The sequence below is a fragment of the Channa argus genome, unplaced genomic scaffold (genome assembly GCF_033026475.1).
Source record: "Channa argus isolate prfri unplaced genomic scaffold, Channa argus male v1.0 Contig032, whole genome shotgun sequence".
NCBI classification, from domain to species: domain Eukaryota; kingdom Metazoa; phylum Chordata; class Actinopteri; order Anabantiformes; family Channidae; genus Channa; species Channa argus.
In genome coordinates this window covers 123170-139519 of record NW_027125251.1, presented here as the reverse complement: position 1 = coordinate 139519, position 16350 = coordinate 123170, and the positions used below count along the sequence as shown (strand labels likewise).

Genomic DNA, 16350 nt, shown 5'->3' with positions numbered 1-16350 from the left:
AATTTGATGAAAATATAGAACAATTTCTATGAATAAATAGGCAGTAACACCAGCTTGTGCTGCCCGTAAACCCAAGCAAAAAAGCTTACAGCACCTGGTATTCCCACGCGGTCTTCCTACCAAGTACTAACCAGGCCCGGCTCTATTTGGCTGCCGAGATCGGACGAGATCGGGCGCTTAGAGAGCGGTGTGGCCGTAAGCTGCATTTGACATCATCAACAGCTCTTAAAAACGCTGGAGAAGCAGAATGCATGACACTTGCTAAGAAGAAGATAAATGTGGCAAAGTACAAAGTACTATAACTGTACTGGTCTGTTACGCCCCTGTCCAGGGGGTCAGGGTGCAACATACAAAGATAAATTAGCATGTTCCCTCTCCGATCCCCAAACCAAAATCCAGGATCGAGATGTTCCAACAGAATGATATTCATTTTAAACGAAAGAAAGTGTCAAACAAAACATGACACTACAACTCAGGGCGAACCAAGGCCAACATAATAAACAAAATAAGCCATTTCCCACAGAAAGTGCTAGCTAGCCTGATAGAAATAAACAAACCAAAAGACAGTCGCTAACCCTACTCCCAAATGTGAAAACAATCCAAAGAAAATGGCAGTTCACCCCTACAGATTTAATACTATTTACAAAATATACAATTTATAAACAAAACCACGGCATAAAACCTAACAATTCAAAAATGCTAAATAAAGTTTGGAAACCAAGAACAGCAAACAGGTGCTGCTGCCAGAAAGAGCCTCGCTAGCTGTTGGGAACCGTACTTTTAAAACTCCAGGAAGTGTAGGATGGACCAATCAGCTTCCTGTATTGCCCCCCAATCCGGCCAATCAGGCAGGGCACCTATAAGAACAACAAAATAAAAACAACACATATGGCCAGGACCGTAACATGGTCTACTAGTAATGAAGCACGATGGTTGACAAACCAATAAAGTAGCAAAACAGCAATGAAAGAACAAAATTTGATGAAAATATAGAACAATTTCTATGAATAAATAGGCAGTAACACCAGCTTGTGCTGCCCGTAAACCCAAGCAAAAAAGCTTACAGCACCTGGTATTCCCAGGCGGTCTTCCTACCAAGTACTAACCAGGCCCGGCTCTATTTGGCTGCCGAGATCGGACGAGATCGGGCGCTTAGAGAGCGGTGTGGCCGTAAGCTGCATTTGACATCATCAACAGCTCTTAAAAACGCTGGAGAAGCAGAATGCATGACACTTGCTAAGAAGAAGATAAATGTGGCAAAGTACAAAGTACTATAACTGTACTGGTCTGTTACGCCCCTGTCCAGGGGGTCAGGGTGCAACATACAAAGATAAATTAGCATGTTCCCTCTCCGATCCCCAAACCAAAATCCAGGACCGAGATGTTCCAACAGAATGATATTTATTTTAAACGAAAGAAAGTGTCAAACAAAACATGACACTACAACTCAGGGCGAACCAAGGCCAACATAATAAACAAAATAAGCCATTTCCCACAGAAAGTGCTAGCTAGCCTGATAGAAATAAACAAACCAAAAGACAGTCGCTAACCCTAACTCCCTAATGTGAAAACAAGAGAAAACAATCAAAAGAAAATGGCTGTTCACCCCTACAGATTTAATACTATTTACAAAATATACAATTTATAAACAAAACCACGGCATAAAACCTAACAATTCAAAAATGCTAAATAAAGTTTGGAAACCAAGAACAGCAAACAGGTGCTGCTGCCAGAAAGAGCCTCGCTAGCTGTTGGGAACCGTACTTTTAAAACTCCAGGAAGTGTAGGATGGACCAATCAGCTTCCTGTACTGCCCCCCAATCCGGCCCATCAGGCAGGGCACCTATAAGAACAACAAAATAAAAACAACACATATGGCCAGGACCGTAACATGGTCTACTAGTAATGAAGCACGATGGTTGACAAACCAATAAAGTAGCAAAACAGCAATGAAAGAACAAAATTTGATGAAAATATAGAACAATTTCTATGAATAAATAGGCAGTAACACCAGCTTGTGCTGCCCGTAAACCCAAGCAAAAAAGCTTACAGCACCTGGTATTCCCAGGCGGCCTTCCTACCAAGTACTAACCAGGCCCGGCTCTATTTGGCTGCCGAGATCGGACGAGATCGGGCGCTTAGAGAGCTGTGTGGCCGTAAGCTGCATAAAAACGTTGGAGAAGCAGAATGCATGAAACTTGCTAAGAAGAAGATAAATGTGGCAAAGTACAAAGTACTATAACTGTACTGGTCTGTTACGCCCCTGTCCAGGGGGTCAGGGTGCAACATACAAAGATAAATTAGCATGTTCCCTCTCCGATCCCCAAACCAAAATCCAGGATCGAGATGTTCCAACAGAATGATATTTATTTTAAACGAAAGAAAGTGTCAAACAAAACATGACACTACAACTCAGGGCGAACCAAGGCCAACATAATAAACAAAATAAGCCATTTCCCACAGAAAGTGCTAGCTAGCCTGATAGAAATAAACAAACCAAAAGACAGTCGCTAACCCTAACTCCCTAATGTGAAAACAAGAGAAAACAATCAAAAGAAAATGGCTGTTCACCCCTACAGATTTAATACGAATTACAAAATATACAATTTATAAACAAAACCACGGCACAAAACCTAAGAATTCAAAAATGCTAAATAAGGTTTGGAAACCAAGAACAGCAAACAGGTGCTGCTGCCAGAAAGAGCCTCGCTAGCTGTTGGGAACCGTACTTTTAAAACTCCAGGAAGTGTAGGATGGACCAATCAGCTTCCTGTACTGCCCCTCAATCCGGCCAATCAGGCAGGGCACCTATAAGAATGAGAAAATAAAAACAACACATATGGCCAGGACCGTAACATGGTCTACTAGTAATGAAGCACGATGGTTGACAAACCAATAAAGTAGCAAAACAGCAATGAAAGAACAAAATTTGATGAAAATATAGAACAATTTCTATGAATAAATAGGCAGTAACACCAGCTTGTGCTGCCCGTAAACCCAAGCAAAAAAGCTTACAGCACCTGGTATCCCCACGCGGTCTTCCTACCAAGTACTAACCAGGCCCGGCTCTATTTGGCTGCCGAGATCGGACGAGATCGGGCGCTTAGAGAGCGGTGTGGCCGTAAGCTGCATTTGACATCATCAACAGCTCTTAAAAACGCTGGAGAAGCAGAAGGCATGACACTTGCTAAGAAGAAGATAAATGTGGCAAAGTACAAAGTACTATAACTGTACTGGTCTGTTACGCCCCTGTCCAGGGGGTCAGGGTGCAACATACAAAGATAAATTAGCATGTTCCCTCTCCGATCCCCAAACCAAAATCCAGGATCGAGATGTTCCAACAGAATGATATTCATTTTAAACGAAAGAAAGTGTCAAACAAAACATGACACTACAACTCAGGGCGAACCAAGGCCAACATAATAAACAAAATAAGCCATTTCCCACAGAAAGTGCTAGCTAGCCTGATAGAAATAAACAAACCAAAAGACAGTCGCTAACCCTAACTCCCTAATGTGAAAACAGTCCAAAGAAAATGGCTGTTCACCCCTACAGATTTAATACTATTTACAAAATATACAATTTATAAACAAAACCACGGCACAAAACCTAACAATTCAAAAATGCTAAATAAGGTTTGGAAACCAAGAACAGCAAACAGGTGCTGCTGCCAGAAAGAGCCTCGCTAGCTGTTGGGAACCGTACTTTTAAAACTCCAGGAAGTGTAGGATGGACCAATCAGCTTCCTGTACTGCCCCTCAATCCGGCCAATCAGGCAGGGCACCTATAAGAACAACATATCAAAAACAACACATATGGCCAGGACCGTAACATGGTCTACTAGTAATGAAGCACGATGGTTGACAAACCAATAAAGTAGCAAAACAGTAATGAAAGAACAAAATTTGATGAAAATATAGAACAATTTCTATGAATAAATAGGCAGTAACACCAGCTTGTGCTGCCCGTAAACCCAAGCAAAAAAGCTTACAGCACCTGGTATTCCCACGCGGTCTTCCTACCAAGTACTAACCAGGCCCGGCTCTATTTGGCTGCCGAGATCGGACGAGATCGGGCGCTTAGAGAGCGGTGTGGCCGTAAGCTGCATTTGACATCATCAACAGCTCTTAAAAACGTTGGAGAAGCAGAATGCATGAAACTTGCTAAGACGAAGATAAATGTGGCAAAGTACAAAGTACTATAACTGTACTGGTCTGTTACGCCCCTGTCCAGGGGGTCAGGGTGCAACATACAAAGATAAATTAGCATGTTCCCTCTCCGATCCCCAAACCAAAATCCAGGATCGAGATGTTCCAACAGAATGATATTTATTTTAAACGAAAGAAAGTGTCAAACAAAACATGACACTACAACTCAGGGCGAACCAAGGCCAACATAATAAACAAAATAAGCCATTTCCCACAGAAAGTGCTAGCTAGCCTGATAGAAATAAACAAACCAAAACACAGTCGCTAACCCTAACTCCCTAATGTGAAAACAGTCCAAAGAAAATGGCTGTTCACCCCTACAGATTTAATACTATTTACAAAATATACAATTTATAAACAAAACCACGGCATAAAACCTAACAATTCAAAAATGCTAAATAAAGTTTGGAAACCAAGAACAGCAAACAGGTGCTGCTGCCAGAAAGAGCCTCGCTAGCTGTTGGGAACCGTACTTTTAAAACTCCAGGAAGTGTAGGATGGACCAATCAGCTTCCTGTACTGCCCCCCAATCCGGCCAATCAGGCAGGGCACCTATAAGAACAACAAAATAAAAACAACACATATGGCCAGGACCGTAACATGGTCTACTAGTAATGAAGCACGATGGTTGAAAAACCAATAAAGTAGCAAAACAGCAATGAAAGAACAAAATTTGATGAAAATATAGAACAATTTCTATGAATAAATAGGCAGTAACACCAGCTTGTGCTGCCCGTAAACCCAAGCAAAAAAGCTTACAGCACCTGGTATTCCCAGGCGGTCTTCCTACCAAGTACTAACCAGGCCCGGCTCTATTTGGCTGCCGAGATCGGACGAGATCGGGCGCTTAGAGAGCGGTGTGGCCGTAAGCTGCATTTGACATCATCAACAGCTCTTAAAAACGCTGGAGAAGCAGAATGCATGACACTTGCTAAGAAGAAGATAAATGTGGCAAAGTACAAAGTACTATAACTGTACTGGTCTGTTACGCCCCTGTCCAGGGGGTCAGGGTGCAACATACAAAGATAAATTAGCATGTTCCCTCTCCGATCCCCAAACCAAAATCCAGGACCGAGATGTTCCAACAGAATGATATTTATTTTAAACGAAAGAAAGTGTCAAACAAAACATGACACTACAACTCAGGGCGAACCAAGGCCAACATAATAAACAAAATAAGCCATTTCCCACAGAAAGTGCTAGCTAGCCTGATAGAAATAAACAAACCAAAAGACAGTCGCTAACCCTAACTCCCTAATGTGAAAACAAGAGAAAACAATCAAAAGAAAATGGCTGTTCACCCCTACAGATTTAATACGAATTACAAAATATACAATTTATAAACAAAACCACGGCACAAAACCTAAGAATTCAAAAATGCTAAATAAGGTTTGGAAACCAAGAACAGCAAACAGGTGCTGCTGCCAGAAAGAGCCTCGCTAGCTGTTGGGAACCGTACTTTTAAAACTCCAGGAAGTGTAGGATGGACCAATCAGCTTCCTGTACTGCCCCTCAATCCGGCCAATCAGGCAGGGCACCTATAAGAACGAGAAAATAAAAACAACACATATGGCCAGGACCGTAACATGGTCTACTAGTAATGAAGCACGATGGTTGAAAAACCAATAAAGTAGCAAAACAGCAATGAAAGAACAAAATTTGATGAAAATATAGAACAATTTCTATGAATAAATAGGCAGTAACACCAGCTTGTGCTGCCCGTAAACCCAAGCAAAAAAGCTTACAGCACCTGGTATTCCCAGGCGGTCTTCCTACCAAGTACTAACCAGGCCCGGCTCTATTTGGCTGCCGAGATCGGACGAGATCGGGCGCTTAGAGAGCGGTGTGGCCGTAAGCTGCATTTGACATCATCAACAGCTCTTAAAAACGCTGGAGAAGCAGAATGCATGACACTTGCTAAGAAGAAGATAAATGTGGCAAAGTACAAAGTACTATAACTGTACTGGTCTGTTACGCCCCTGTCCAGGGGGTCAGGGTGCAACATACAAAGATAAATTAGCATGTTCCCTCTCCGATCCCCAAACCAAAATCCAGGATCGAGATGTTCCAACAGAATGATATTTATTTTAAACGAAAGAAAGTGTCAAACAAAACATGACACTACAACTCAGGGCAAACCAAGGCCAACATAATAAACAAAATAAGCCATTTCCCACAGAAAGTGCTAGCTAGCCTGATAGAAATAAACAAACCAAAAGACAGTCGCTAACCCTAACTCCCTAATGTGAAAACAAGAGAAAACAATCAAAAGAAAATGGCTGTTCACCCCTACAGATTTAATACGAATTACAAAATATACAATTTATAAACAAAACCACGGCACAAAACCTAAGAATTCAAAAATGCTAAATAAGGTTTGGAAACCAAGAACAGCAAACAGGTGCTGCTGCCAGAAAGAGCCTCGCTAGCTGTTGGGAACCGTACTTTTAAAACTCCAGGAAGTGTAGGATGGACCAATCAGCTTCCTGTACTGCCCCTCAATCCGGCCAATCAGGCAGGGCACCTATAAGAACGAGAAAATAAAAACAACACATATGGCCAGGACCGTAACATGGTCTACTAGTAATGAAGCACGATGGTTGAAAAACCAATAAAGTAGCAAAACAGCAATGAAAGAACAAAATTTGATGAAAATATAGAACAATTTCTATGAATAAATAGGCAGTAACACCAGCTTGTGCTGCCCGTAAACCCAAGCAAAAAAGCTTACAGCACCTGGTATTCCCAGGCGGTCTTCCTACCAAGTACTAACCAGGCCCGGCTCTATTTGGCTGCCGAGATCGGACGAGATCGGGCGCTTAGAGAGCGGTGTGGCCGTAAGCTGCATTTGACATCATCAACAGCTCTTAAAAACGCTGGAGAAGCAGAATGCATGACACTTGCTAAGAAGAAGATAAATGTGGCAAAGTACAAAGTACTATAACTGTACTGGTCTGTTACGCCCCTGTCCAGGGGGTCAGGGTGCAACATACAAAGATAAATTAGCATGTTCCCTCTCCGATCCCCAAACCAAAATCCAGGATCGAGATGTTCCAACAGAATGATATTTATTTTAAACGAAAGAAAGTGTCAAACAAAACATGACACTACAACTCAGGGCGAACCAAGGCCAACATAATAAACAAAATAAGCCATTTCCCACAGAAAGTGCTAGCTAGCCTGATAGAAATAAACAAACCAAAAGACAGTCGCTAACCCTAACTCCCTAATGTGAAAACAAGAGAAAACAATCAAAAGAAAATGGCTGTTCACCCCTACAGATTTAATACGAATTACAAAATATACAATTTATAAACAAAACCACGGCACAAAACCTAAGAATTCAAAAATGCTAAATAAGGTTTGGAAACCAAGAACAGCAAACAGGTGCTGCTGCCAGAAAGAGCCTCGCTAGCTGTTGGGAACCGTACTTTTAAAACTCCAGGAAGTGTAGGATGGACCAATCAGCTTCCTGTACTGCCCCTCAATCCGGCCAATCAGGCAGGGCACCTATAAGAATGAGAAAATAAAAACAACACATATGGCCAGGACCGTAACATGGTCTACTAGTAATGAAGCACGATGGTTGACAAACCAATAAAGTAGCAAAACAGCAATGAAAGAACAAAATTTGATGAAAATATAGAACAATTTCTATGAATAAATAGGCAGTAACACCAGCTTGTGCTGCCCGTAAACCCAAGCAAAAAAGCTTACAGCACCTGGTATTCCCAGGCGGTCTTCCTACCAAGTACTAACCAGGCCCGGCTCTATTTGGCTGCCGAGATCGGACGAGATCGGGCGCTTAGAGAGCGGTGTGGCCGTAAGCTGCATTTGACATCATCAACAGCTCTTAAAAACGCTGGAGAAGCAGAAGGCATGACACTTGCTAAGAAGAAGATAAATGTGGCAAAGTACAAAGTACTATAACTGTACTGGTCTGTTACGCCCCTGTCCAGGGGGTCAGGGTGCAACATACAAAGATAAATTAGCATGTTCCCTCTCCGATCCCCAAACCAAAATCCAGGATCGAGATGTTCCAACAGAATGATATTCATTTTAAACGAAAGAAAGTGTCAAACAAAACATGACACTACAACTCAGGGCGAACCAAGGCCAACATAATAAACAAAATAAGCCATTTCCCACAGAAAGTGCTAGCTAGCCTGATAGAAAGAAACAAACCAAAAGACAGTCGCTAACCCTAACTCCCAAATGTGAAAACAATCCAAAGAAAATGGCAGTTCACCCCTACAGATTTAATACTATTTACAAAATATACAATTTATAAACAAAACGACGGCATAAAACCTAACAATTCAAAAATGCTAAATAAAGTTTGGAAACCAAGAACAGCAAACAGGTGCTGCTGCCAGAAAGAGCCTCGCTAGCTGTTGGGAACCGTACTTTTAAAACTCCAGGAAGTGTAGAATGGACCAATCAGCTTCCTGTACTGCCCCCCAATCCGGCCAATCAGGCAGGGCACCTATAAGAACAACAAAATAAAAACAACACATATGGCCAGGACCGTAACATGGTCTACTAGTAATGAAGCACGATGGTTGACAAACCAATAAAGTAGCAAAACAGTAATGAAAGAACAAAATTTGATGAAAATATAGAACAATTTCTATGAATAAATAGGCAGTAACACCAGCTTGTGCTGCCCGTAAACCCAAGCAAAAAAGCTTACAGCACCTGGTATTCCCACGCGGTCTTCCTACCAAGTACTAACCAGGCCCGGCTCTATTTGGCTGCCGAGATCGGACGAGATCGGGCGCTTAGAGAGCGGTGTGGCCGTAAGCTGCATTTGACATCATCAACAGCTCTTAAAAACGTTGGAGAAGCAGAATGCATGAAACTTGCTAAGACGAAGATAAATGTGGCAAAGTACAAAGTACTATAACTGTACTGGTCTGTTACGCCCCTGTCCAGGGGGTCAGGGTGCAACATACAAAGATAAATTAGCATGTTCCCTCTCCGATCCCCAAACCAAAATCCAGGATCGAGATGTTCCAACAGAATGATATTTATTTTAAACGAAAGAAAGTGTCAAACAAAACATGACACTACAACTCAGGGCGAACCAAGGCCAACATAATAAACAAAATAAGCCATTTCCCACAGAAAGTGCTAGCTAGCCTGATAGAAATAAACAAACCAAAACACAGTCGCTAACCCTAACTCCCTAATGTGAAAACAGTCCAAAGAAAATGGCTGTTCACCCCTACAGATTTAATACTATTTACAAAATATACAATTTATAAACAAAACCACGGCATAAAACCTAACAATTCAAAAATGCTAAATAAAGTTTGGAAACCAAGAACAGCAAACAGGTGCTGCTGCCAGAAAGAGCCTCGCTAGCTGTTGGGAACCGTACTTTTAAAACTCCAGGAAGTGTAGGATGGACCAATCAGCTTCCTGTACTGCCCCCCAATCCGGCCAATCAGGCAGGGCACCTATAAGAACAACAAAATAAAAACAACACATATGGCCAGGACCGTAACATGGTCTACTAGTAATGAAGCACGATGGTTGAAAAACCAATAAAGTAGCAAAACAGCAATGAAAGAACAAAATTTGATGAAAATAAAGAACAATTTCTATGAATAAATAGGCAGTAACACCAGCTTGTGCTGCCCGTAAACCCAAGCAAAAAAGCTTACAGCACCTGGTATTCCCAGGCGGTCTTCCTACCAAGTACTAACCAGGCCCGGCTCTATTTGGCTGCCGAGATCGGACGAGATCGGGCGCTTAGAGAGCGGTGTGGCCGTAAGCTGCATTTGACATCATCAACAGCTCTTAAAAACGCTGGAGAAGCAGAATGCATGACACTTGCTAAGAAGAAGATAAATGTGGCAAAGTACAAAGTACTATAACTGTACTGGTCTGTTACGCCCCTGTCCAGGGGGTCAGGGTGCAACATACAAAGATAAATTAGCATGTTCCCTCTCCGATCCCCAAACCAAAATCCAGGACCGAGATGTTCCAACAGAATGATATTTATTTTAAACGAAAGAAAGTGTCAAACAAAACATGACACTACAACTCAGGGCGAACCAAGGCCAACATAATAAACAAAATAAGCCATTTCCCACAGAAAGTGCTAGCTAGCCTGATAGAAATAAACAAACCAAAAGACAGTCGCTAACCCTAACTCCCTAATGTAAAAACAAGAGAAAACAATCAAAAGAAAATGGCTGTTCACCCCTACAGATTTAATACGAATTACAAAATATACAATTTATAAACAAAACCACGGCACAAAACCTAACAATTCAAAAATGCTAAATAAGGTTTGGAAACCAAGAACAGCAAACAGGTGTTACTGCCAGAAAGAGCCTCGCTAGCTGTTGGGAACCGTACTTTTAAAACTCCAGGAAGTGTAGGATGGACCAATCAGCTTCCTGTACTGCCCCTCAATCCGGCCAATCAGGCAGGGCACCTATAAGAACGAGAAAATAAAAACAACACATATGGCCAGGACCGTAACATGGTCTACTAGTAATGAAGCACGATGGTTGAAAAACCAATAAAGTAGCAAAACAGCAATGAAAGAACAAAATTTGATGAAAATATAGAACAATTTCTATGAATAAATAGGCAGTAACACCAGCTTGTGCTGCCCGTAAACCCAAGCAAAAAAGCTTACAGCACCTGGTATTCCCAGGTGGTCTTCCTACCAAGTACTAACCAGGCCCGGCTCTATTTGGCTGCCGAGATCGGACGAGATTGGGCGCTTAGAGAGCGGTGTGGCCGTAAGCTGCATTTGACATCATCAACAGCTCTTAAAAACACTGGAGAAGCAGAATGCATGACACTTGCTAAGAAGAAGACAAATGTGGCAAAGTACAAAGTACTATAACTGTACTGGTCTGTTACGCCCCTGTCCAGGGGGTCAGGGTGCAACATACAAAGATAAATTAGCATGTTCCCTCTCCGATCCCCAAACCAAAATCCAGGATCGAGATGTTCCAACAGAATGATATTTATTTTAAACGAAAGAAAGTGTCAAACAAAACATGACACTACAACTCAGGGCGAACCAAGGCCAACATAATAAACAAAATAAGCCATTTCCCACAGAAAGTGCTAGCTAGCCTGATAGAAATAAACAAACCAAAACACAGTCGCTAACCCTAACTCCCTAATGTGAAAACAGTCCAAAGAAAATGGCTGTTCACCCCTACAGATTTAATACTATTTACAAAATATACAATTTATAAACAAAACCACGGCATAAAACCTAACAATTCAAAAATGCTAAATAAAGTTTGGAAACCAAGAACAGCAAACAGGTGCTACTGCCAGAAAGAGCCTCGCTAGCTGTTGGGAACCGTACTTTTAAAACTCCAGGAAGTGTAGGATGGACCAATCAGCTTCCTGTACTGCCCCCCAATCCGGCCAATCAGGCAGGGCACCTATAAGAACAACAAAATAAAAACAACACATATGGCCAGGACCGTAACATGGTCTACTAGTAATGAAGCACGATGGTTGAAAAACCAATAAAGTAGCAAAACAGCAATGAAAGAACAAAATTTGATGAAAATATAGAACAATTTCTATGAATAAATAGGCAGTAACACCAGCTTGTGCTGCCCGTAAACCCAAGCAAAAAAGCTTACAGCACCTGGTATTCCCAGGCGGTCTTCCTACCAAGTACTAACCAGGCCCGGCTCTATTTGGCTGCCGAGATCGGACGAGATCGGGCGCTTAGAGAGCGGTGTGGCCGTAAGCTGCATTTGACATCATCAACAGCTCTTAAAAACGCTGGAGAAGCAGAATGCATGACACTTGCTAAGAAGAAGATAAATGTGGCAAAGTACAAAGTACTATAACTGTACTGGTCTGTTACGCCCCTGTCCAGGGGGTCAGGGTGCAACATACAAAGATAAATTAGCATGTTCCCTCTCCGATCCCCAAACCAAAATCCAGGATCGAGATGTTCCAACAGAATGATATTTATTTTAAACGAAAGAAAGTGTCAAACAAAACATGACACTACAACTCAGGGCGAACCAAGGCCAACATAATAAACAAAATAAGCCATTTCCCACAGAAAGTGCTAGCTAGCCTGATAGAAATAAACAAACCAAAACACAGTCGCTAACCCTAACTCCCTAATGTGAAAACAGTCCAAAGAAAATGGCTGTTCACCCCTACAGATTTAATACTATTTACAAAATATACAATTTATAAACAAAACCACGGCATAAAACCTAACAATTCAAAAATGCTAAATAAAGTTTGGAAACCAAGAACAGCAAACAGGTGCTGCTGCCAGAAAGAGCCTCGCTAGCTGTTGGGAACCGTACTTTTAAAACTCCAGGAAGTGTAGGATGGACCAATCAGCTTCCTGTACTGCCCCCCAAACCGGCCAATCAGGCAGGGCACCTATAAGAACAACAAAATAAAAACAACACATATGGCCAGGACCGTAACATGGTCTACTAGTAATGAAGCACGATGGTTGAAAAACCAATAAAGTAGCAAAACAGCAATGAAAGAACAAAATTTGATGAAAATAAAGAACAATTTCTATGAATAAATAGGCAGTAACACCAGCTTGTGCTGCCCGTAAACCCAAGCAAAAAAGCTTACAGCACCTGGTATTCCCAGGCGGTCTTCCTACCAAGTACTAACCAGGCCCGGCTCTATTTGGCTGCCGAGATCGGACGAGATCGGGCGCTTAGAGAGCGGTGTGGCCGTAAGCTGCATTTGATATCATCAACAGCTCTTAAAAACGCTGGAGAAGCAGAATGCATGACACTTGCTAAGAAGAAGATAAATGTGGCAAAGTACAAAGTACTATAACTGTACTGGTCTGTTACGCCCCTGTCCAGGGGGTCAGGGTGCAACATACAAAGATAAATTAGCATGTTCCCTCTCCGATCCCCAAACCAAAATCCAGGACCGAGATGTTCCAACAGAATGATATTTATTTTAAACGAAAGAAAGTGTCAAACAAAACATGACACTACAACTCAGGGCGAACCAAGGCCAACATAATAAACAAAATAAGCCATTTCCCACAGAAAGTGCTAGCTAGCCTGATAGAAATAAACAAACCAAAAGACAGTCGCTAACCCTAACTCCCTAATGTGAAAACAGTCCAAAGAAAATGGCTGTTCACCCCTACAGATTTAATACTATTTACAAAATATACAATTTATAAACAAAACCACGGCACAAAACCTAACAATTCAAAAATGCTAAATAAGGTTTGGAAACCAAGAACAGCAAACAGGTGCTGCTGCCAGAAAGAGCCTCGCTAGCTGTTGGGAACCGTACTTTTAAAACTCCAGGAAGTGTAGGATGGACCAATCAGCTTCCTGTACTGCCCCTCAATCCGGCCAATCAGGCAGGGCACCTATAAGAACAACATATCAAAAACAACACATATGGCCAGGACCGTAACATGGTCTACTAGTAATGAAGCACGATGGTTGACAAACCAATAAAGTAGCAAAACAGTAATGAAAGAACAAAATTTGATGAAAATATAGAACAATTTCTATGAATAAATAGGCAGTAACACCAGCTTGTGCTGCCCGTAAACCCAAGCAAAAAAGCTTACAGCACCTGGTATTCCCACGCGGTCTTCCTACCAAGTACTAACCAGGCCCGGCTCTATTTGGCTGCCGAGATCGGACGAGATCGGGCGCTTAGAGAGCGGTGTGGCCGTAAGCTGCATTTGACATCATCAACAGCTCTTAAAAACGTTGGAGAAGCAGAATGCATGAAACTTGCTAAGACGAAGATAAATGTGGCAAAGTACAAAGTACTATAACTGTACTGGTCTGTTACGCCCCTGTCCAGGGGGTCAGGGTGCAACATACAAAGATAAATTAGCATGTTCCCTCTCCGATCCCCAAACCAAAATCCAGGATCGAGATGTTCCAACAGAATGATATTTATTTTAAACGAAAGAAAGTGTCAAACAAAACATGACACTACAACTCAGGGCGAACCAAGGCCAACATAATAAACAAAACAGGCCATTTCCCACAGAAAGTGCTAGCTAGCCTGATAGAAATAAACAAACCAAAACACAGTCGCTAACCCTAACTCCCTAATGTGAAAACAGTCCAAAGAAAATAGCTGTTTACCCCTACAGATTTAATACTATTTACAAAATATACAATTTATAAACAAAACCACGGCATAAAACCTAACAATTCAAAAATGCTAAATAAAGTTTGGAAACCAAGAACAGCAAACAGGTGCTGCTGCCAGAAAGAGCCTCGCTAGCTGTTGGGAACCGTACTTTTAAAACTCCAGGAAGTGTAGGATGGACCAATCAGCTTCCTGTACTGCCCCCCAATCCGGCCAATCAGGCAGGGCACCTATAAGAACAACAAAATAAAAACATCACATATGGCCAGGACCGTAACATGGTCTACTAGTAATGAAGCACGATGGTTGAAAAACCAATAAAGTAGCAAAACAGCAATGAAAGAACAAAATTTGATGAAAATATAGAACAATTTCTATGAATAAATAGGCAGTAACACCAGCTTGTGCTGCCCGTAAACCCAAGCAAAAAAGCTTACAGCACCTGGTATTCCCAGGCGGTCTTCCTACCAAGTACTAACCAGGCCCGGCTCTATTTGGCTGCCGAGATCGGACGAGATCGGGCGCTTAGAGAGCGGTGTGGCCGTAAGCTGCATTTGACATCATCAACAGCTCTTAAAAACGCTGGAGAAGCAGAATGCATGACACTTGCTAAGAAGAAGATAAATGTGGCAAAGTACAAAGTACTATAACTGTACTGGTCTGTTACGCCCCTGTCCAGGGGGTCAGGGTGCAACATACAAAGATAAATTAGCATGTTCCCTCTCCGATCCCCAAACCAAAATCCAGGACCGAGATGTTCCAACAGAATGATATTTATTTTAAACGAAAGAAAGTGTCAAACAAAACATGACACTACAACTCAGGGCGAACCAAGGCCAACATAATAAACAAAATAAGCCATTTCCCACAGAAAGTGCTAGCTAGCCTGATAGAAATAAACAAACCAAAAGACAGTCGCTAACCCTAACTCCCTAATGTGAAAACAAGAGAAAACAATCAAAAGAAAATGGCTGTTCACCCCTACAGATTTAATACGAATTACAAAATATACAATTTATAAACAAAACCACGGCACAAAACCTAACAATTCAAAAATGCTAAATAAGGTTTGGAAACCAAGAACAGCAAACAGGTGCTGCTGCCAGAAAGAGCCTCGCTAGCTGTTGGGAACCGTACTTTTAAAACTCCAGGAAGTGTAGGATGGACCAATCAGCTTCCTGTACTGCCCCTCAATCCGGCCAATCAGGCAGGGCACCTATAAGAACGAGAAAATAAAAACAACACATATGGCCAGGACCGTAACATGGTCTACTAGTAATGAAGCACGATGGTTGACAAACCAATAAAGTAGCAAAACAGCAATGAAAGAACAAAATTTGATGAAAATATAGAACAATTTCTATGAATAAATAGGCAGTAACACCAGCTTGTGCTGCCCGTAAACCCAAGCAAAAAAGCTTACAGCACCTGGTATTCCCACGCGGTCTTCCTACCAAGTACTAACCAGGCCCGGCTCTATTTGGCTGCCGAGATCGGACGAGATCCGGCGCTTAGAGAGCGGTGTGGCCGTAAGCTGCATTTGACATCATCAACAGCTCTTAAAAACGCTGGAGAAGCAGAATGCATGACACTTGCTAAGAAGAAGATAAATGTGGCAAAGTACAAAGTACTATAACTGTACTGGTCTGTTACGCCCCTGTCCAGGGGGTCAGGGTGCAACATACAAAGATAAATTAGCATGTTCCCTCTCCGATCCCCAAACCAAAATCCAGGATCGAGATGTTCCAACAGAATGATATTCATTTTAAACGAAAGAAAGTGTCAAACAAAACATGACACTACAACTCAGGGCGAACCAAGGCCAACATAATAAACAAAATAAGCCATTTCCCACAGAAAGTGCTAGCTAGCCTGATAGAAATAAACAAACCAAAAGACAGTCGCTAACCCTAACTCCCTAATGTGAAAACAGTCCAAAGAAAATGGCTGTTCACCCCTACAGATTTAATACTATTTACAAAATATACAATTTATAAACAAAACCACGGCACAAAACCTA

General features: G+C 41.9%; 17 pseudogenes; all 17 read right to left on the bottom strand.

The window, feature by feature from the left end:
* Positions 1-82: 82 nt before the first annotated feature.
* On the bottom strand, positions 83-201 carry LOC137116847 (5S ribosomal RNA; annotated as a pseudogene).
* An 856-nt stretch (positions 202-1057) lies between these two features.
* On the bottom strand, positions 1058-1176 carry LOC137116694 (5S ribosomal RNA; annotated as a pseudogene).
* Positions 1177-2043: 867 nt separating this feature from the next.
* Positions 2044-2162, bottom strand: LOC137116994 (5S ribosomal RNA; annotated as a pseudogene).
* An 846-nt stretch (positions 2163-3008) lies between these two features.
* LOC137116960 (5S ribosomal RNA) lies at positions 3009-3127 on the bottom strand (annotated as a pseudogene).
* Positions 3128-3984: 857 nt separating this feature from the next.
* Positions 3985-4103, bottom strand: LOC137116846 (5S ribosomal RNA; annotated as a pseudogene).
* Positions 4104-4960: 857 nt separating this feature from the next.
* Positions 4961-5079, bottom strand: LOC137116693 (5S ribosomal RNA; annotated as a pseudogene).
* Positions 5080-5946: 867 nt separating this feature from the next.
* Positions 5947-6065, bottom strand: LOC137117066 (5S ribosomal RNA; annotated as a pseudogene).
* Positions 6066-6932: 867 nt separating this feature from the next.
* Positions 6933-7051, bottom strand: LOC137117065 (5S ribosomal RNA; annotated as a pseudogene).
* An 867-nt stretch (positions 7052-7918) lies between these two features.
* LOC137117064 (5S ribosomal RNA) lies at positions 7919-8037 on the bottom strand (annotated as a pseudogene).
* Positions 8038-8894: 857 nt separating this feature from the next.
* Positions 8895-9013, bottom strand: LOC137116844 (5S ribosomal RNA; annotated as a pseudogene).
* Positions 9014-9870: 857 nt separating this feature from the next.
* On the bottom strand, positions 9871-9989 carry LOC137117063 (5S ribosomal RNA; annotated as a pseudogene).
* An 867-nt stretch (positions 9990-10856) lies between these two features.
* On the bottom strand, positions 10857-10975 carry LOC137116948 (5S ribosomal RNA; annotated as a pseudogene).
* Positions 10976-11832: 857 nt separating this feature from the next.
* LOC137117062 (5S ribosomal RNA) lies at positions 11833-11951 on the bottom strand (annotated as a pseudogene).
* Positions 11952-12808: 857 nt separating this feature from the next.
* Positions 12809-12927, bottom strand: LOC137117059 (5S ribosomal RNA; annotated as a pseudogene).
* An 857-nt stretch (positions 12928-13784) lies between these two features.
* On the bottom strand, positions 13785-13903 carry LOC137116843 (5S ribosomal RNA; annotated as a pseudogene).
* Positions 13904-14760: 857 nt separating this feature from the next.
* LOC137117058 (5S ribosomal RNA) lies at positions 14761-14879 on the bottom strand (annotated as a pseudogene).
* Positions 14880-15746: 867 nt separating this feature from the next.
* LOC137116971 (5S ribosomal RNA) lies at positions 15747-15865 on the bottom strand (annotated as a pseudogene).
* Between the last annotated feature and the right edge of the window lie 485 nt (positions 15866-16350).